General features: G+C 36.8%; 1 long non-coding RNA gene across 1 annotated transcript in view; it reads right to left on the minus strand.

The window, feature by feature from the left end:
* The window catches only part of LOC105552569, a 78,048-nt gene that overhangs the window by 55,525 nt on the left and 497 nt on the right, over positions 1-22,026 (minus strand). Inside the window, exon 2 of the long non-coding RNA XR_001008030.1 lies at positions 3,964-4,008. This is a non-coding gene — a long non-coding RNA (uncharacterized LOC105552569). The remainder of the gene's footprint in view (positions 1-3,963; positions 4,009-22,026) is intronic.

The following is a 22,026-nucleotide window of genomic DNA, read 5'->3' on the forward strand; positions in this document are numbered from 1 at the left end:
CACGCCCAGCTAATTTTTTGTATTTTAGTAGAGACAGAGTTTCACCATATTGGCCAGGGTGGTCTTGATCTCCTGACCTAGTGATCCGCCCGCCTCAGCCTCCCAAGCTATTGCTATTTTCTAAATTTCCTGGGCAATGCTATCAATTAGACCAATCAGTTGTACTTTACTAGAAAGTTACATAACGGCCCTAACTCAAACAAGTGGAAAGAGGTGGGTGAAGGGGCAATTCTAAGAAAACTTATTTGGCCAATTTGAGGTAGGTAAATGTCCATTGTAATAGTATGCAAGGTATTTAACCTGGGCTTTTCCTAATTGTGTTGCGATAAAAGCCTTTGTAAATACATTCCTGCACATTTAGCAGATGATTTCCTTTGGTCAAACTTGTTTAAGGATTTTGACTCATGAGTAAAAAGTGATTTTCCTGAATGATGGCAAGACACCACCAGCAGCAGGATGTGAGCTTGCCTATATCACTGCTCTTTACCATGTCATACTTGACATCACAACTTTTCATTTTTTTTTTTTTCTAATTTGATTGCAGATTTAGTTCTAACTTAAGCTATTTGTAATTTGGGAGCATCTTCCTTGCTGGCTCCCTGATGTCTTCCAAGTCCAATATAATTATATTATTATTAATAAGATCCCTACATTCTACATCTCTGTAATTTATAAAATGCTTCCCTGATCAAACCACTTTTGGGCTTTATGAAGCATCCTTTATATTCTTCGAAGTACAATATATACTTAGTCCCTACTCTATGACTTTCGGCTCAAGCGTATTTTTTAATCATCTCTGAATTCTTTGGAATACTTTATTCAAAGATTGGCATGTAATACATGCTCAATAAATATTTGTTGAGTATAATGTGGCTATGCCTTTGTTTTGTGCTGCTACCACAGAACACCTGAAACTGGGTAATTTATAAAGAGCAGAAATTTATTTCTCACAGTTCTGGAGGCTGGACAGTTCAAGATCAAGGTCCAGCATGTTTGGTATAAGGGTCCAGTCTCTGCTTCCAAGATGGTGCCTTGAACGCAGCATCCTTCAGGGGTGAGGAATGCTGTTCCTCACATGGCATAAGAGTTCAAGAACAAAGAAGTAAAAGGGGCTAAGCCCTCTCTTTTATAAAGGCATCAATCCCACTGATGAGGGTGGAGCTCTTTTGGCCAAATAACCTCTTAAATGGTCTCATCATTGCCTGTGACAATATCAGTTAAATTTCAACATGAGTTTTGGAGGAGACAAACATTCAAAGCATAGCAGATTTTAAGGAATAGAAAAATTCTGAAACCTGTTTCTAAGGTTCATTATCCTCCAAGGCCATTCCTGTAGTAGCAAAGAAAGGTAAGGTGATTTGCCAAAATCTGTCTAGTCTCTCTAATATAAACATTCCCACCATTGTAGACAGTGCCATCTCTTCACATTATTGCTAAGTTGCAACTACTCTTTCTTTGAAATATCTCTAGTATGTCTTTTTTTTTTTTAAACACTACTCTTATTGCCATTATCCTGGTCCAGGTTCTCCTGATGACACTTGTCTTCACATATGAAGGGAGAAAAAATTATATACATATACATGTTACACATAAATTATATATAATATATAAAATCATAAATGTAGAGTTATTTATATTAATATATGTTGTATGATTATGTATATTTATATGTTATATATTTTTATATTTTAATATATGTGGAGGAATTGCATATGGGGATATTATCCAGGCTTTTTGCTGTTGTCTTGGTGATCACTACCTCCAGAGCAAATAGTATTCACAGCCTCTGGGGAAAATTTGTTTGTCCCAGAGAAAGCAGGGCACAAGTTAACATGGGGAAAAACAAAGAAGGCAATAGGTTTTTTAAAAATTTACAACAGAGGACTTAGTCTTGAAAGCCAAGGAGCTTTTGATTTGAGATAGCCCAGTTTTTTGAAAAAGAAGTGTTTTGAGCACTAAAAGTTTGGCACTGAATATAAAAAGCCAAAACCCTGAAGAACTTGGTCCATGAAGTTTATACCATAGAGGTAAGAGTAGTTTCCAACAATAAAAGGGTGAGTTTTTCTGCCCCTACAAGGAGAGGTCTTAGTTGCTATACCACGGGCAGATAAGAAGAAAGCTAGGAAGGAGCCTTACTCCACTTCTCCCCAGGGTTCAAACCAGAATGAAGTTCCAGGGGCTAAGTGAGGTGGAGTTTAGCAGTAGCCTCGAGCATCCCCAGTGTGATACCAGAGAACAACTGACAGCCACTGTACCCCAAAGAGAGGTGTATATGTAACTGAAAGGAGGCCATCAGACCCCAGAATCCCGATGGTTGGAAAAAGGAGAAGGTAGTTTATAGTATTCATAATCAGGAATTCTGTGAGGTTGAGGTCTGCTAACATAGGCCAAAGGGATAGAGGCAGACAACCAAAAACCATATGGAATTTCTCTCTCAACAGATGCCAGCAGAAGATCAAGGACAAATGAAGAGCAAATATCCCCTTCCTGGTTATTGCGAAATTTTAGCACAACCCTCCAGAAACTCAGATGTAACTTAAGAAAAAGTGTGCAGAAATAAATCCTGATTGAGGATTTTAAAATAAAATCATAAAAACTGAGCTCCCTTAAAATCAACAAGATTAATTTTTTCACCATTATGTACAATAAAGACTTAAAATAGAGGGTAAAATGAGAGGAAAGGGATATTAATTTTGTTAATTTCTATATTTATGTATAATATATAATATACTTAAGCATATAATTATATATTATTACATAGTATAATTATTATATAATTACATATTACATGACATATACACAATGCATATTATGTATATAATATAGTAAGTATATACTTAAATTTTTTTATATTTCAATATTTGAAAATTTCCATATGTATGAAAAAATGAAGACATACATGTTCTCAATACCAAAAATTATAATTTGAGACCAAGAGACTAAATATAGTGTGATATATCTATAACACACACACTGTTGGTAGTGATTCACTTTATCCTGGAAAGATAATATTAAATAGATGTGCAGCTTACACTTGATCATATCTTAGAATCAAGAAGCCATGGCAGTATTTGTTTTATCAAACTCACTGACAGGTAGACATCCTTGGAGAGGCAGAATGGCATATGATGCAGGGGTGAGACTTGAGAATCCCAACTTCACCAGTTTTGAGCTGTCGAGGGCAAGTTTTGTAACCTTTCTGGAACTAATAATAAAATTCCAAACTTCTAGGGCTGATGAAAAGATTGAATAAATTAATGCCCATAAAGAACTTAGTTATGCGCCTACCTCATAGTAAGCAGAAAATAAACATTAGTTATTATTATCATTTGTGAACATTTCAAAGCATAATGTTTGCTTTTCTGTGTCACGCTTCTGAATGTTATTTATAAATGTGCATGATCTAACTATTATACAACAAAGAAACTCTTGGATTTTGAAGTTAGTCTTTAATTTACACACAATCATCTCTATGGGGTAGAAAAAATTCTAAAACAAATTCTAAACTCATTCTTAATTTTAAAATGGTTAAATAAATTTAATTCAAACTGCCATGTGTAATTGAGACCAAGAGTCTGTGAAAAAGTCAAGCCAGAGAAAATAGGAGATTCCAAATGGTGCTTGATAAACATTCATTCAGTACCTCAAATACTTATACAGGGGAAAAGATGAATTATTTAATTGGGCAGCAGTTATTGTTAAAGGAAAATAACGTGGAAAAAACTGAAATATTTAGGTACCTATCAAGAAGTGATGAAAGCCAGCTGTGGAAAAATATTCTGTAAGAGAGAGTTTCTGTATTACAAAGGAAATAGCTGTACAATGTCAAGAAGGGAATTGGCAAGATGGAAAGCAAGGAAACCCACAACAATAGTCACAGTCACAAAAGCAGTGTCCATATATAAACTCAGCATCTTCTTACTGTGCTGTGGTTTGAAGATTTTGTTTCATCACTGTTATCACCTCTGCCAGATCAGCAGGTGGAAGCAGAAACCAGCCCGGGGTAGACTGCAAAGAGAATAGAGCTAATGATTAGAATCAAGTCATGTAAATGTCTTTCTTAAGAATTTGATGATGGAGAAATTTAAGGCATTAACCTAGTAAGAAACAAAGCTGAGCTAAATAAAGAATGGTTTTTTGGATCACTTGTTTTAACTTCTGTAATGTCTTGAGCACATGTACAGCCAGAAGAAAAAGGATGGGTCAAAACCACGAGAGCAGGGGATAGGGGAGGAAACCAGAACATATGAGAACAGACTGAAGGCTGAGACTTGGAAAGGGGTAGAAATGTTGCCTCTGGGATAATAGGAAGTAGATTAAAAATAGGTTGAAGCCTAGAAGTCTGATGATGGCAAGGGAACTAAACTTAGGGAGTTTGTGCCTAACAATCTTTCCTTAGAGAAGCAACTGGCTAGAAAATCTCTGAAAGTGAAGTGAGAGGAAATATGCTGAAAGAAAATGTTGTTAATAAATACCAGTGTTTTGTTTGCTCCTTTGAAAACACTGCTTCACTTTCTGTAATGAGATAATTATAGTCTTATCTCAAGAAACGTAGTTAAATATGACCGCGGACAACTCAGGCTATAAAAACTCAGGTTTCTAGATAGAGTCTACCTATAGCAGGACTGATACCCCGCTTGCATAGCTTTGTCTGGGGCTCAACAATTGCTTTTGATATAACATTTTCTTTAAGAAACTTGGGGGTTAATACTGGGTATTGAATTTATCATTTATTTGGAATAAAATATTCTGGTACTTCATGAATGTCCTTAAAAAAAACTAAGAAACAAGAAAATATTAGGGCCTTTCCCTAGTATGAAAAAAAAAATGTTAAGCCTAGGAAAGATTGATGTTTCCCTCCAGCTTTATTAGAAACCCAAACCATTGATTATCAGGTTTGGTGTGTGCTGCTTGGTTGCCCTGAACAAATGAGCCATGGACACAATTATAAAAGAAAGACATCAGATGAGCCAAACTATCATTTTGAAAGAATTAAGACAGCCATATTGTATGTTAACTATCAGCTCATCTACCTCCTCCCTGGTGTTACTTCTCTTCAGAGGCTACTTAATCTCATTGAGACAAGACAGCCTGCCTAACTGATACAGAAAACGAATGCCTTTTGATCTTATATCAAACAAGAGTTAGACTAAGAGAAGGATACAGCAGGCAAGATGATTGTCTTCCAAAGGAGAATTAACACTGCAGGAAGGAAAGTAGAAAAGCAGTAATATCTTACTTCGGAATTCCATAAACTAGGTTTACTTAAATAAGGATTGAAAAGTAATAAGTTCACCCCACTGAATGAACAGGGTTTGTTTGCTCTTAGTGATAAAGCACAAAGAGTAGTGCAGCTATGAAATCTTTCAAAATTATCAATTTTCAGATAAGTGTTACGTTAGTGATGGAAAGCATAATAGAAGTATAATAAATGTGAGAACACCTGCCTTTTAGCACTTAACTGTAAAGGACAGGTGTTTGTCAAAAACAACCTTTACTGCTGCCATATACTGCCCCTACTAAATAATTTTCTAGGAAGAGAAGAAATTTCTTGGAAGAGACTTATGATTTAAATAGCATTCAGTATGCTTTGTATAGAAATTATTTAGCTACAAGGGTGAGGAACTGGCTTTGCAATGACCAGAGTATCTGTGAAGATACCAGTGTGTCTGTAAAGTTATCAGGCCATTATTTATACATCAAGAAAATCATAAAAAGGTATGTTCTCTATTCTAATGCAAAAGGTAATTTAATAATTACATCTGTTACAGTTTACATACTTAATATAATAGCAGTTTGGAAAACTAGTCCAAGAGTATGATTATATGAGTGAGATTAAATAAATGTTGGTATTCAGGGAGAAAATGTTAGGAAGAATACAGTGTTTTCTTTTTAGATACAGATGATTTGAAAAATAACATGCTCTCTAGTGTAGTGGTTCTACCAATTGGATCACAGTCTTGATATATATGAAAAACTTAGGATATCTGATATTTGGAAAAGCATATCCTCCCACTAATTGACATTTTTTAAGACTAGGAACTATGAAGAAATACTACAAAACAGTGCCAGAAAGGAATGAAGGCAGAACAAAATAACATCTTTTTCTTACCAGAGACAGTATCTATAATGATGAATAACAAAATCAACAACAACTAATATTGATTTAAATGAGTCTGGTAAACAAAATATGGTTGTCTGATTAGAATAGAGTATATGGGTGCCTTCAAAATAAATTCTGGCCCTCTTGGGATTTTTCTTCCAGTAATTCACAAGTCCACACTTTAAACCTTTAAACTACTCACTACTCAATTGTCCATTTCTTTCTTCTCATTTAAAATTTACACTGGTTCTTTGTTCTGCCATCTTAAAGGCACCACGGCTGTTATTTACTGAACTCCAATGAGACCCACTTCCACCTTTCCAAATGAATGCAGCACCTGGCTTTTGATTTTCCTCCACATCTTCATTCTTCATCGTCACCTCGGACAACTTCAAATTTCATGCTAGGGACCCATGAGATACCTCAACTATATAATCCCATAATCTTGCTACCTGTAATCCTCCAACCCCAGCCTACCTGAGTCATGCACCAGCAAGATCATTCGCTGAATTTAATTATTACCAGCGCTAAGAGTATTCATTCTCCACACACAACCATGGTTCTACCACTGCACCTCTCCACCTTCCCACCTCCCTCCTTGTTTTCTGCTCACCAAGTTCAATAAACACTAAAACTCTCACAGTTTAATGCATTCATTAACTTTCTATAAAATGGAAGGTTCTTCTAGTTTCTTCTTTTCAACCCCTTTTATCATCCTTTCTAACACCGAGTCTCCAGTTCTCATTATCCACCACGTCAGTGGGCAAACTTACATCATACGCACTCTCTAATTTTCCTGTCTTTGCTGATGAGCATTGCTGGAGAAAACCTGGGACTGCCCTGGCTCTCTATAACATACTTATGCTAGCTTCCACTGTGCTGGAAATGCCAACAACAATCCTCTGATTCATTGCTGGGAACATTCTCCCCAACGGCTCTACAAACATCATTCTTGCTCACTTACCCAAAGCCTTTTGTATCTTCCCTGTACCATTCATGCAATGACTCTGTGAACCAATCAACTACAAACTGGTCTCATCTACCCTCACCTCCTCTTCACCTCAATATACAGATGTCTCTTAACTCTCTCCATTTCTACCTGCCTTAAAAGCACTATTACCACCATTTACCTAACCCCCAATCCTGTATTTTTAACCTTGAGATCTCTCCTGAAGTCCAATGCCACACTAAAAGTTTCTTATAACATGTCCCAGTGCTTAGTCTAGAGCTGGTACAGGGTTGATACCCAGTAGATATTTATCGAATGAATGAATAAATGAATCTATACCTGAATGTGCTACTTTGAATACAGTTTGAAAAAAGTAGAGTTACTGGAAAAGAAAGAAAAAGAATCATCAAAGAGAAAGAATGTTTTATTTTGGGGTGGAAAGCAGCTTTCTGCTCCTTCTACTCCAGCTGCTACTATTATCTTCAAATCTAGTATTGAAGCGTTCCAGTGATTTTTTTTAACTGAGGTTTTTTAGGGTTGTTTGGAATATGGAATTGGGCATACATCAGATTAATCTAGCTGAAATGAAAACAACCTGATTGCATATGCAATGTTTTAAAGGGCAATAGTTAAATATATATTACTTAAATACACAGTATATCTAAAGTTATATCTTTATAAAAGTAGAAGGTGCATAAAATCACCCCCAAACCATTCTGATCATGAGCATTCTTTTTGCTACCTTCGGATTCTTATAGTCTGGTGACTACTGTGCTTTCTGCGTTCTTCAAATGTATAGGATGTTTATGATAATGTGAAAAATGGTCACTTACCACATTGTTCTATATACTTCCCCACATGCTGTTTCTATTATGTATACTATTTTAAATTTCTTATGATCTTGTTTAAAATATGTGTTTATACATTTTAAATTCTGTTTTCCTGATTTCTTCATTTATGATTTTTTGCCCCTCAAATGTGGATGAATTCCAGGAAGCCAAGATCTGAGCAGGGGAAGGAGAAGAATGACAAATAAACATCTTCCAGTGTCGGGTTAGGAAAATATTCGATCTTTCAATGTGTTCAACAAATGGGTTTAATAATGCACATTTCGGTATAAAACAGTTCACAACAGAAATATTTGCTACTCAGCCCATTTATCCTGGGAATTACACAACATGGACCATTTTCAATAATTCTTTCCATTGTAATGATTTCCTCCTGCTCAAGCAAGAGAGATGTACAAACCAGTTTTGTCTAGAAATGTAATATGTTGAGATACAAATGGATTGAAGAAAAATTAAAACACAAACATTTCCATCACTTTGGTTTGGTGTTGTAGTCTTTTTCCAAGTAATTTAACCATCTTAAAACTTTCCAAGATAATATAAAGTTGCTTTTTATTCAGAATCTATGCAACTAGCAAAGCAGATTTATTTTAAAGGCATAGTAAAGTACTGGTAGACCAAAACAAAAGATGAAGATATATTTTTAGGAGACCTGTTGGTTTCTTTTAATTTTGTAGCTTAAAGATCTTGAAGTACCTTTTGAACAACAAAAAATAACACTATGTTTAATATAATTTTATATTCACTTAATTTTATAGCCTAATGTAACAACCAGCATAAATTCCATAGATGCTAACTTTTAATTATTAAAACCATTCAATTATGTAAACCTCTCCAAACTTTCTGAGTGAATATAAGTATAACATCATTCATTCATTTATTCAGCAAACAGGTATAGAATGTGTGGAGTAAATTATGAATTAATTCTCCAAGGAGTTTTTCAAGTAATAGAAAGAATTAATATATATTTACATTTCACAACAACTTATAATAATTGTCACAAAATAGATGTTATAAAAATGCATAGGATTACAGAGATCTGTGATAATTATTTCATTAGTGTGACAATTCAGTGCACAGAATTGTGTGTTTTACAAGGCTGTCCAAATGAAAATCACACAAAGCACTGCCTTTATTCATGGTTTTAGGCTTTGAGTTCTCAGAATGTTTTACCATGTTTGCCTAAGCAAAAATTCAAGGCACATTTACTTACTGAGCATGTATTGTAAGGCACTAAGCTGGGCACTAGTCATATATATTTAAAATAAATAGAGCATGCATGGTCTCTTCACTTGAGGAATTCCTAATCTAATAGAAGAAAGAAGAAAAAAAAAAAAAACCGGGGTTTCCACTGAACATATCTTTCATTCCTTCCTACATTCTCACCATCATTGGAGTTGAACTTTATTAGGCACCAAAGCAACCGCATTATTTTATCAATGCCCCTTAGAAGCAGCAAGCAAGACAATTGGTTATGGTTGATTTTACAGTTAGCCCGTGATTGTTGATAAGACGAGTCAGTGTTTTCTAAAGAAATAGACATTGCTGGTACAACCCACACATAGGTTAAAAGTGCTGAGATGTCATTTCTGATCAACTTGAACAACGAGGAGTCTTTGATAAAGAGTCTCCGATCTCTAAAAGTAGGGGCTGCTTGAAAGAGCAAAATTCTATCTAGGAAGTGAGAACTGTGAAAGATTTGCTTGTGAGGACTCTTCCTGGTGACATGACAGGTCTTTCCCCTCCAGAATTCTAACTCTGTGAATGAGAGCAGAAACAGCAGAAGGAAGAGAGAAGAGAGACAGCTAATGCAAAACAGAGTGTAGTGTATGAGAGAGGATGTAAAGAAAAAAGTAAGGAAAGGCAGAACTTATGGGCGGGAGGGAAGAAGAGAAGGAAGAGAAGAAAAGGGAATAAAGGGTGAAAGGAAGGAAGGAAAAGACTAAACATATAACGCTAGCAGCAAGGGCTCAAAGGGTGTGGTGACTGTAAGCCATTGGACTCAGTGCAATGCAGTAAATCCTGTGCCGGGTGCACAGGAACAAGGACAATAAAACTCTAAGGAGTAACAGCTGTTTTTTTCAGGAGGAATATTAGTAATAATCATAGCTAACACATACTTACTATGCACCAATCCTGTAAATGCTTACATGAATTAACTCAATAAATCCTCAGTACATAGCTACTCCAAAGACTGAGGAAAGTAGAATTGCTTGAGCCCAGAAGTTTGAGGCTGCAGTGAACTATGATTGTACCACTGCGCTACGGCCTAGGTGACAGAACAAGACCGTGTCAAAAACAACAACAACAACAAAAAAACAACACGAGAGTCTTATCAATTATCAACTATCTTATCAACCCAGATAAAGAAACTGAGACTTAGGGAAGTTAAGCAACTTACCCAAGGTCACAAAGCTAACAAGTGACAGAGCCTGGATTTGAACCAACATAGTCTGGCCCCAGTATCCCCATTCTTATGCACTATGCTACGCCTCTCATCAAGCATGCAAGAAGCTGAAGCAATAAGCTGATGGATTGAGACTTGAATCTGGCCACCTCTGGCTTTCAAACTATTTCTCATTCTCTATGAGGAAAGACATATGTTTTAAACAAAACTCACATTTGTTACACACACATTCCAGTGTAGGAGATAATTTCAATTAATGGAATATACTTACTCTATAGTCTTAGTAATTTTAGATTTAATTTTATCTTTGGTGTGTGAGACAAATTATCCTTAAGTAATACCTTTAACAATCCCAGCTGAAGGCTGCTAGTAGGAAATTGGTTGAATATAAAATACCTAAATTTAAGAAGATTATACTAAGGTATATATTATAGACAGTTATTCTTAACTAGTAAACTGTAACCCAGCCAAGGACAGGCCAGTTGCAAGCCCAAGTACAAAAGGGGAGTTCATTTATTCATTCAAATATTTATTTAGTGCCTGCTATATGACAAATGCTTGTTTTAGTGATACAAGAGCATATATAGCAAAGTTCTTGCTCTCCTGTAGAAAACATTCTGGTAGGTATGGTGGAGACTGACACAGAATAAATAAATGGAGAACCCTATAATGTGTCAGATGGTGACAACTGCTGAGAACAAAAAATAAAGTGAAGTAAGATGGAGAAAGGGAAAGACTGCGGTGAACTCAATTTATGTAGGGTGGTCAGAGAATGCCCCTCTGGTGACTTTTGAGTGAGCCCTGAAGGAAGTGATGAAGACAGACCTGTGGGTGAAGAGTTTTTCAGCCATAGGGAACAAAGTACAAAGGCTCAGAGGTGTGATGTGCTTGGTGAGTTCAGGAACGGCAAGGGAGCCAGTCTGGATGCCACAGAGAAAGCAAGAGAGAGAGTGATGAGAAGAATCAGAGTACTGGTGGAGTAGGGTCAGATTGTGTAAGGACTTACAAACCATGGAAGGGACTCAGATTTTACTCAGAGAAATGATATGTCACTGAAGGGTCTGAATACTGAAGAGGACTGATATGATCTGGCTTTGGTTTTAAAAGGATTACTTTGACTGTTGTGCGCGGAAGGCAGAGGGCCAAGGACAGAAACAGAGTGATCAGCTGGGAGCCTATTGCAACACATCAACAGATCAGGTGAAAGATGAAGGTGGCTCCACCAGTAGTCGAGCTGTGACTATAAGGCTAGCAGGATTTGCTGATGGATTGCCTATAGCGTACGTAAAAAAGACAGGAGTCAAACTTGGTTGGTAAATTTTTGACTAAGTGACCAAAGAATGCATTTCTTAATTTACTATGATGGAAAAAAACGTGGGTGAAGGAATTTGGGGAGGTCAGTTTTGGATGTGTAAGTTTGAGATGTCTGTTAGACATTTATGCAGAAACATCCAGTAGGCAGACAGATATTCATGCCTGGAATTCAAAGAGGACATCCGAATGGAGATATGAATTTTGGAATGTCGGTATGCAAATAATACATAAAGTCTTAGAACTAGATGAGGTCACCCAGAGTGAGAGTGGAGAGGGGAAGATGAGGTCTGAGCACTAAGCCCCAGAATACAGCAATCTAGAGGTTGGGAAGAGGAAGACGTAACCAACAAGGGAGTGAATAGGAGAGGCTGTGAGGGAGGAGATGCAGTACGAGAGTGAAGTCCTGGGGACAGTGAAGGCAGCAGTTCAAGAAGGGTGTACAGGGGAAGTGCATGGGACTTTTCCCTTGATGTCTTCTATTTTCTCAATGAAATAAAAAGCAAAGGTGTCATGACAATGAGACCAGGAAGAAGGTGCTGGAGACTTAGGAAGATAGGAGAAGAAATGAAATAATCTCTGGAAAGCAGGATAGAACATTGACTAGAAAAATATAGTAGCATTGCCTACAAGTGGTGTGCTATTAAAGAAAGCTGCTCTTTTAGCAAACACAGAAGAAGGTGGGTTGGAGGCCAGGTGCGATAGCTCACTTCTGTAATCCCAGCACTGTGGGAGGCCAAGGTGGGTGGATAGCTTGAGCTCAGGAATTTCAGACCAGCTTGGGCAACATGGTGATGCCCTGTCTCTACAAAAAATAAAAAAAAACAAAAACAAAAACAAAAACAAAAGTTAGCCGAATGTAGTGGTGGCATGCCTGTGTTCCCAGCTACTTGGGGGACTGAGGTGAGAAGATCACTTGAGCCCAGGAGGCAGAGGTTGCAGTGAGCGGAGATCATCCCACTGCACTTCAGCCTGGGTGACAGAGCAAGACTCTGTCTCAAAAAAAAAAAAAAAAGAAAGAAAGAAAGAAAAAGAAAAGAAAAGAAAAGATGGTGGGTGGGTCGGGGGGCTCTGATTTGCAAAATTCAATGTCAGACTTGCTCAACTTCAGTGTCAGACAGATTTGAAGAAGTTGCGGGGAGGACCCTAACAGAGTTAAGGCCAACCCCATCGGAGCATTGGCCTCTAGTGCCTGGTCAGAACAGGACGGCATTAGATAAAGTATTTTCGAAGGTGGCCTAAAACAACTGAATCACAGAATGCCTGACACTGGCGGTTGAGTAGAAAAGCCAAAGGTGAAGGCTAACAGTGAGAAGAGACCATAAGTTTGAAAAGTTATTCAGTCAGCAAGTGGGAGCAGTGTACGCAGGCAGGGAAAAGCAGAGTGAAAGAGGTCGGGTTTGTGGTTAGGGTTGAGGCAATGAATACTGGAAGGCTGATGGAAACCCATTTTTATGTGCACAGCACAGGAGAAGGCTTGATAACTTCAATGGGATTAAATGAGTTTGTAGAGGAACAATTCAACTGCTGATTGTTAAGTCTTAGAAGATACCTCCAGATGTCAGGCAGGGCCAGGAGGAAAAGCTGGTAATGCAAGACAAAAGAACATTGAATCAAGAAGTGGCAGAAGTCGTGTGCCATGACAGCTAAGACAGAAGAGAATTTTGAGAAAAGATTGGAAACCGGTGTTAGAATTGCAGAGCCTAACAACAAAGAAAACTTGTATCTGAGTGCATCAGTGACGGTGTTGGAAAGAACAATTTCATGAAAGAGTTGAAGGATCAAACATCCCTTGAAGGTGAAGGAGGCTGGAAGTGTAAAACGAATGCCCACATCTGGAATGTCCACCCCAGACCTTCCATCGTGTAGGAAGCACTGGCTACATAATCTGCATGGTCCAGTCCAAAATAAAAATGTGGGACATCTAATTCAAAAATTATTAAGATGGCAAAGCAGAAATTATACCAAGTCTAGGACCTGTGCTACAATGAAGGATGCATGAAGCTGGCCCCACAGATAAGAAAGAAGAAAAGCAGAATGCCATCTGGAAACAGCAGTGGGTTTCTCAAGGATGCTAGGTCTAGGTGTTATTTTAAGAGCTAGGCAAAGGTTGAAAGCTCTCTACTCCCTGTGCCACTAGATATTTTTATTTGTCATCTCAAATTTAAAACCTTCATCAAGTCATCTACTTTTGCCATCTTTCTTTTATCTCTTGTGAGCTGCACCATTTTTTTAACGCCTCAAACCCAAAACCTAATAAGGAGTTTGGTCCTATGCTTCAGTTTCATTGTCTGCAAAATGGAGGTAATTGGGTTTAAATGGGCAAATTACACAAAGTGCTTACAGCTATCCTGGCAGGACTCTTCTCATTATTCTGTTTGTCTTATTAACCAAATCCTATCAAATGTTTACTTTGAATTCTCTCTGGTAGACATTCTCTTTTTCCCCTCTTTCCTGGACTATTCCCCGGGGTCTTTTCACCACTTGTAGGATCCTGAAGTTTGGCTTCTCTGACTCCCACGTCCTGCACCTGTGACTGCCAAGTCATCTTTCTTGTGTGGCTTTTGTCCTATCACTGCTCCAAGAACTACTTTTTCTGCTGGCAGATCTTAAAACAATTGTGTTGTCTGCCTAATAATCAGGTTTAAGCTTCCCCACCTGGATTTCACTGCTCTTTTTGACATAGTGTGGACCTAGGGGGGTCAGATTAATTTAGCTTCCTGAGCTTCCCATCCACCACTCTATATGCTCCTGTTGAGGGAAGCCATGGTGTTGCAACCCAAAGACGGAGACTGAGGGTGTTGTAACAATAAAAATGAAGACCTTTACCAGCCCTGCCTAAGAGTTCATCCTCAAAGAAGATAACATGGAATCCATTATAAGAAAACAGGTAAGTAAGATGTGGCCTAGAAGTGTGTACCAGGTGATTTCTGAGGTGGAAAATTATCTGGTGATACCTGTGTTTCTTGTGATGTATCTTTCATTCAACCTGTACTTACTGTCTAACGATGCTGGACTAGGACTCAGATATAAAGAAAGTCCTCAGTCCCTCCCACCTTTGAGTCCATCATCCTTTATAGTCCTGTGCATATAGTCCTATATACATTTTTATAGCCTCTCTTAGTAGGAGTCAGTGGAGAAGAAAAGTACAGGAACTAAGTGGTCAAGGTACCAGATGGCCTATGGATAGGGAAAAGAAAACTGAGAAAAATGGCTGACAAGGTAACATTTGCATATCAAAGGCCAAGAAGACAAGGAACTGTGGAAATATCCACGAGAGGTTAAAAAAAAAAGGCAAGGAGCAAGTGCGGTAGCTGCCCTTGAGTGTTTTTAGGGAGGCAGTGTGGGGTAGGAAATGCAATGTCATGCTAAACCAAGAAGATAAGGCAAGTAGTAGGGAAGAGATTGACATGGTGACTATATTAGTCCATTTTCACATTACTACAAAGATACTACCCAAGACTGGATAATTTATAAACAAAGGAATTTAATTGACTCACAGATCTGCATAGCTGGGGAGGCCTCAGGAAGCTTACAATCATGGCAGAAAAGAAAATAGGCAACTTCTTCACAAGGCAGCAGGAGAGAGAGCAAGCAAGAGCAGGGAAAATTGCCTTATAAAACCATCAAGTCTCATGAGAACTCACTGTCACAAGAACAGCATGGGGGAAACCACCCCCAAGACCCAATCACCTCCCTCCCTTGACACATGGGGATTACAGTTTAAGATGAGATTTGGGTGAGGACACAGAGCCAAACTATATCAGTGACAAACAGGGGGACACTCAGCACTTCAACAGAAATGGGAGGGGACATAGTGACTATGGAAGAGTAACCAGTGAGGGACCTTTTGCAGTTAGGCAGCAAATTATGGGGTTTTAAAGACAAATGCCAGCAAATACATAGGGTATAGATTTAAGGGACATAATGGGGTGGCCCTTGGGCCACACCAAAGCATTAAGAAAAGGAAGAACAGAACTACATGGAATGAAAAGGGTAAGAAAAACAGCAAGGAACAGACTAAGGAGATTCAGCAGTACTGGGATAAGATCTGAACAAGAAGGAGAGGTCTCTGATGAGAAAATCCACCCTCTCCTCCATTCCTCACATACCTAGAGTCAGCTGTGGTTTTTGTCAAGGCCCAAGATAATCTTGGGTATGCTGTTTCTTGGGTTGATTTTCCTGCAATGAATGAATGTTTCATTCCAGTTCAAAAGAAAGACATCTCCATTAAAGGATTAGTTATCCCCCGAAAGAGAAAAAAAAATGGAAAATATGATTTTGTGAAAGGGATATTGACTGTACACAAATATTTATTAAATGTCTATTAATTCCAAAATGCATATAGCAAGTACTTATTTAATTCTCACACCAGCCTAATGTGGTAGATTATAGTATTCCCGCTTTATTGATAAGGGAAATTGGTGATCTAAAAGCTTAAGAACCTAGCCCAAGGTTACACAATAAAGCCAGACCTTCAATCCATGACTATCTGGTCCTAACTATGTATATTTCCCTTCCCTGAACATCTAGAAGGACCTTCAAACAATGCACATGGTCTGATGCGGTGGAAAATAAGAACACAGAGAGAACAGCTGTTCCTCCACTCACGTTTTAATAATGGCTTTTAATAAATAGCTCCAGAAATATACTGGAACCTCTCAAATTCACAGTATATTGCCTTTGACTCTCCCACCCCCACCTTCCCACTTTCTCACTGGAGTCCAACTGGCACTGACATTTTTAATAGTTTAGAGATAAGTTTCATGACACCTTTGAAGAGTTTCTGTGATAACCCAAGATTTCTAATCTTGGATATCCTGGTTCTATGTAAACTATTGTAACCTATTTATCACATTTTTGTTAATGAGGGTTGATTAATTTATCACTTTTAGTTTTGGCTGAATAATTAAAGCCTAGCTCCTCCTTCCCCATATCTAATGAAAACACTAGTGAATTTTCCTAATGTTTTTCTAGAAGTCTTCATTTCTACTCAGTCTTAAAAACCTACAGGGTTAGGTTAGAGAGAACTCAATATAATTCACATTTGAAATCCAGAAACCTTTCCAGGTTGCAGACATCAGAGTCCTATCCTCTGATATTACTCTTGTTTAGGGGGTTTATAAAAACAGATCTATAATGATGGCACCTAGCATATAACGCTGCTCAGAACTACAGCATTTTCAAGCTGCAGCAGCTGTAGAAATCATCCAGTCCAATCATCTCATTTATTGATGAGGACCTTAAAGCCCAGGGGTTTAGTGTGTTGCCCAAGGTCATACAGGTAGTTTGTGGCCAACTCCAGTTTAAATTTCAAGTCTTTCAATACCCAGAACAGCAACCTCCATATCTCCATATCCTCTCTTGTGAAGATAAAATTTTGTTGTCTCTCTCCGACTGTTTTGTAATATCTTTCTAAATCATTAGAAAACCCATTTAATAGGCATGGACACTGAAGGTCAGAAGAATTGAATGACTGGTCACCGAGGATGCAATGAATAGTAAGTACTGAGAAAGGAAGAACTGGGAATGAAAACACAAGTCTTCTGACTTAGAAATCAAGGATTCTATCTTTTAGGACATAGTCACATAGATATTAAGGATATTGGCAAATAAAATTAGCAATCTTTCTAAACTCTGGGCTATATAGTATCTAGTTTACCTCAAAGTCTAGTATTTGCTCTTTTAAAATAAAATTTATTTAATTGGAATTTTGAGGAAACAGAGACATTTATCTAAACACATTTTCTTTCAGCCAATATTTTAGGAATTTGTCTTTAAACAAATCTAGAAATGTACCTAAACACATTTTCTTTCAGACAAAAATGTTTTAAATGACTAATATCAGCAACACAAGAAAAAACATACCAAATTTACCCCAAGTAGCAGGATGACCTGGCTCTTTCCTGTTTAAGCAACATGGAACACTGGTCCTCAACTTTCAAATGTTATTCTAGTTATGTCACGGTGTACCAGTCTGTTCTGTGCCCGCCTGACTCAGTAACACTCCTAGAAGGGGACAAGAATGATTACTGAATTCACTGACCACTTACCAGGGCCAGAGGGCACAACTAGGAGTTGGAGGATTGTTAAAGGGAACTAAGCATGCTGGGTGCTCTTGGGAGGACTCAGGGTAGCTTAACACGGTAGAAAGCGAATTGCCTCAGGAGTTAGAGCAAAGGGGGATGTCTTCCAGCTGAAGGAATTTCAAAGGTTTTATGGAAGAGCTGAGCGTGCAAGGATGACATGACTTAGAGAAGAGGGCTAAGAAGGAAAAGAACTGTAGGTAGAGAAAACACATTTCTGAGGTCCTGAAATCAGCACATAGGTCCTTAAATTTTATTAAGCAGTTCCAAAGAAGACGGTCTAAAGGATGCGAAGTCAACTTTTCTGTTGACAAACATTTATTGGACATAAAATGCTTGCCAGTTACTGTGCTAGGTACTGGGGATGCAAAGATGTGAGTAATTTTGAACAAACTTATAACAAGGTTTAGAAATCAAACTCTCGCTTCAATTTATGGTAAAATGTTTGATCCACAGAACTATGCTATGATATATTTTCTTCTAGGCATTCAAAGAATTCTGCAAAGAATTCCATTCTATGTTATTTTTGGGAATAATCTAGAATAAGACAACATAAAATAGATTTACATGTGAATATGGAGTCATACATATATGACCTCATTTAATAAGACATTTAATTGCATAATAGGATAGACACAGAAGGCCATTCATCCTGAAAGAATCGGGTTGCCTGGCTACGCCATACCTATAAGCACTGAGGCTGCATCTCTCAGCCCCACGACCTCAGCATGTGCTTCCTTCACTTGTCCCTGCTGCCAGGCCATTCACAGAAGTTTCTCCCTGGGTGCCTTCTTTGTCCCTCCTCCTACCTCTGAGATTCCACTTTATCATCGTTCACTCCCACTGTGTTATACCTTCACTGCTCCAACTGAATGGTCTACCTAAAGCATGTAAACACCTTTTAGCTCAACCAAAAGCAGCTATGGCAACACCATTTTTAGGCCATGTGTGCAGCTGAGATGCAAGTATTATCTCAGAAAAGAAATGTTAGAAACAAGTGAAAATTACAGGTCACTGTAAATAGAAAGAAAACATAGGTTTTTTTATGTGATTATCACCATCTTTTGTAAATATATTTCCATAGTTATCTTTCTGATTACTCAGAATTCTAATATAGATGATGAAAGGATCTTAAGAACATGTTTCAAACTCAAACATGTCATAACAATATGCCAAGAACATACAGGTATTCACACACACACACACAAAAGAAAAAAACGATATGGGTGTCTATCAAAAGGGAAAAATTAAAAAAGATGATGGCAATTATACAAATATGAACATAGTACTGACATGTTGCACAAAGAAAATTATAGAGTAGTAGAATCAATGGAAGCAGAATGTTCCAAAAAATAGTAATGTTTGTTTTTTTCCTCCTTAAATGTTATAAGCTACTACCTTATTTCTATTTTTTCCCTCATGGCAGATATCAAAATCATTTCAAGTTTCACTGCTCAAATGCAATGCAATAGATCACATGCAACAGTAAAAACAGAAAAACCCAGGTCATTCCAAATTTACAGAAATAATTTATTTAGAAGACTGAAATTTAAAAATCATTTAAAGCTCAGAATTTTACAATGCAAAAAGTTGATAATACAATTGACTTTTCCTAAGATATTTAGCAAACTTTCAACAATATAGTTCAGGGGAAAACCCAACAAAACATCTTGGAAATGTCTGAGAAGGGAAAGAAGAATGCATTAAAATGCACTGCATTTATATTATGCTATTTCTGTTAAAATTATAGTTTCTCATGATTATTACTCAATAAAGATAACATGTACACAAACACATAAATCAGGTTAAAAAGTAGAGTAACTTGTTTCAAAGTTAAACTAGAAGTGTATTTTAAAATAATTGTGTAGTAAATTACAGCAAAATCTCATTTCTGAGTTTCTGGAAAATATATTTTATAAACTCAAACAGCTAATATAAATCAGAAATGAATTAGATTTAGGTGTACATTATGTAATTATTATTTGTAACTAAATTACTCATTTCCTTAACAAGGTCAAAAATTATAGACCAGAATTTAAAATTTTATGTTTATTTCAGTGAAAACAAAATTGTACAGGTATTTGATATATAAATGTTCACTCATGAAATACATTCCTTATATGACACTAAGAAATCTTTCAGTGTAAGTTACACCACCATATTTGGAAATAAGTCCATGAATTGTAATTTTTAAATAACTGTAAGATGATTTGCAACTTCAGAATATCTGATATGTGGTATGAAAATATTGGTTGGAGTCATTATTCTTGAGTTCTATATATTAATTCTCAGAAGACTCCTAAACAAAGAAGTTGGAATTTGGTTCACAGTTTAAAAACTTTGAACAAATTTTCTTATGATAACCTGTTACCCACAGCAGAAGTTATCCATAAACAAAAATAATCTGGTATTTACTAATTTCATACAATCAGTTGTAAAAACTTCCTTGGGTCTGAAGCTTTCACCAACTGGGATTTAATGTGAACCATAATCAGGGAGAGTGAACAATGATAAATTAACATAAAAGATAGCAATATCAGGAAAAGAAGAGGACAGAGAGTTAACACTCAGTATTAACATATATAATTAAAATTTCATTGTTTTTTACATTGTCCAAATGATCTAGTAACCTAAATCATGGAATTTCTGATCTAGCAATGGCTGTTGTCAAATTCAGTAATTAAAACTTCAACCCAGTGTAGAAAAGACACTTCTCTGTTCATTTAAAAGATATTTGTAGCTTATTTTTTTTTAAATAAATGATTTATTCAAATAAATTCTAGCCATGATGTGCTGGTTCCTATTTACTGGCAATTATTTCTGGATTATATAAACGTGTTAATTACCATCAAGTAAACCTTGTTTTAAAAGGCAAATGGTAAGTGTGAACAATTATCCAAATGGAGGATTCCCATTTGTGTCTCTGCCTTAAAATCTAGTGATTTGTAGTGATCTAATATTTTATGTAAATATAAAATCTAATGATTTGCCTTATTAAATTTATAAGATATATGAGATTATAGATAGCTTTATAAATACAAATTTTGTTCAGAAAACTGGATCTTATTTTAGAAGACATGCTCTTAACACAAATGTATTTTATGAATTATCTTAAGCTTAAAGACATACAATTATTCACTTTTATTTTTAAAGAAAAAAATATTATAATGCATTGCAAAATATGTGCTACTGGAAATGCATCAATTTTTTATTTCCCTAGCCTTACCTTATACTATAATATAGAATCAATTTTATAAAGGCAAAAATTTGATTTACTATGAGATCAGTAACATGGTTTTAAAGTCAAAAGATTTATAGAAGTAGTATGTCCAATTCAAACAGAATTTTGCCGGGTTTTAATTTTTCTACAAAACACTGAAGTAAATAATTTTGTGAAAAGTTTTTCTTTAATATGTTTTAAAGGGTTTCAAGTATTCTACAGATAGAGATTTTGGGGAGAACACCAAATTCTTTCCAAAAAGACAGCTATTTCAAGTTTTCTTTTACTCCATTGTAGAAGGTTTTAAAGACTTTTTTTCTCCAAAAGCTCATTTTCACCTGAAATAATTGTATTCAAGGGTTTCTCAGCAGGTAAAGTATACATTCTTACAAGGTTTCAAATTTCAGATTTCCAATAATGCATTTAAACTGAGCACTCCTCCTTCTGTGTATGTATCTATTATCTGCAGTTCTATTATTTACACTAAATTTTAGTCTTTTTAGCTCCTCTGAAATACGTTAGTGAACCCTCAGCAGTTACTAACCACTTAATAATTGTGAACCCGCCAGCCCCTTCAAGTAGATCGTTAACCATAAGAGTGCCTGACAATTTCCAAACCATACCCTCTGTCTAAAAGGAAAAGATAGGGCTTTGTGAGGCAGAAAGGAAGCGAAGGAAAACAAAACAAATGTAGCTCATGCTGAAAGTGAAAAGTGCTTGAACAGATTAGTATTTTCTTTGCTGCAAGGCATCCTGCCAAACTTTTTCTTTATTTTTTTAAGAGAAGAGTTATTTTTTGGTCTGATTTTTCAGTTTCTTGGAAAGTATTGGTATTTACCACCCCCATCGGCCCTTCATAATTATTGTTGGTTGTTTTGTGTTTTTCCCATCCGTCCACGTCACACAGTGAGGATACCCCCTGCTTCATCCTGTCAAAACCCCAACTCTGGGCGACCCTGGGTTTGGAAACTCCGCCGACTCCCGACGACACGTCCCACTCTCTCCCACTAACGCCGCTTATTTTAGTCGCAGGATCCCCCTACTACAGTTTCAGTGAAAGCCGGAAATTTTCATTTAACTCCCCTGCCCCCCCAACCCCCCC

This window comes from Mandrillus leucophaeus, unplaced genomic scaffold (genome assembly GCF_000951045.1).
Source record: "Mandrillus leucophaeus isolate KB7577 unplaced genomic scaffold, Mleu.le_1.0 Scaffold565, whole genome shotgun sequence".
NCBI classification, from domain to species: Eukaryota; Metazoa; Chordata; class Mammalia; order Primates; family Cercopithecidae; genus Mandrillus; species Mandrillus leucophaeus.